Source organism: Etheostoma spectabile, chromosome 7, assembly GCF_008692095.1.
Source record: "Etheostoma spectabile isolate EspeVRDwgs_2016 chromosome 7, UIUC_Espe_1.0, whole genome shotgun sequence".
NCBI lineage: Eukaryota > Metazoa > Chordata > Actinopteri > Perciformes > Percidae > Etheostoma > Etheostoma spectabile.
In genome coordinates, this window is record NC_045739.1 from 14,370,405 (window position 1) to 14,370,820 (window position 416).

The 416-nt window shown below is 36.1% G+C and overlaps 1 long non-coding RNA gene across 1 annotated transcript in view; it reads left to right on the plus strand.

The window, feature by feature from the left end:
* LOC116692417 (uncharacterized) overlaps positions 1-416 on the plus strand; it is a 71,127-nt gene that overhangs the window by 55,877 nt on the left and 14,834 nt on the right. The window lies entirely within an intron of this gene.

Sequence of the window (416 nt, forward strand, 5' to 3'; positions counted from 1 at the left end):
AACTATTAGTCAAAATAATTCATAATTTATGCTTTTTTAAATCAAATATTAGGTAAAATTCTATATAAAAAGGGTTATTGACCACAAATTCCAAAAAGTAGTGTAAAACTAGTGGTAGTAAGGTGGAGTTTGAAAAGGGGACGAAAACGTTAAACCTTTGTCAGTTTTTGACTCAGGAGGACAACACAAGGGTTAAATCTGATAAAATCCTAGGGTGCATTTCAATTACTTAGTAGTACCCCTTAAAGGGGACTCCACAGGGTAATCAGCCGTGTTAAGTATGATTCCAAACCTTTTGGAAAAAAGTTCAAAGTGAACTGTGTGGCGATGAACTGAACAGCGGTTCATCACTTTGCCGTTTGTTCACGAGTAGGATTACCCATCAGTTACTGTCAGAGATGGGAAGTAACAAAGTA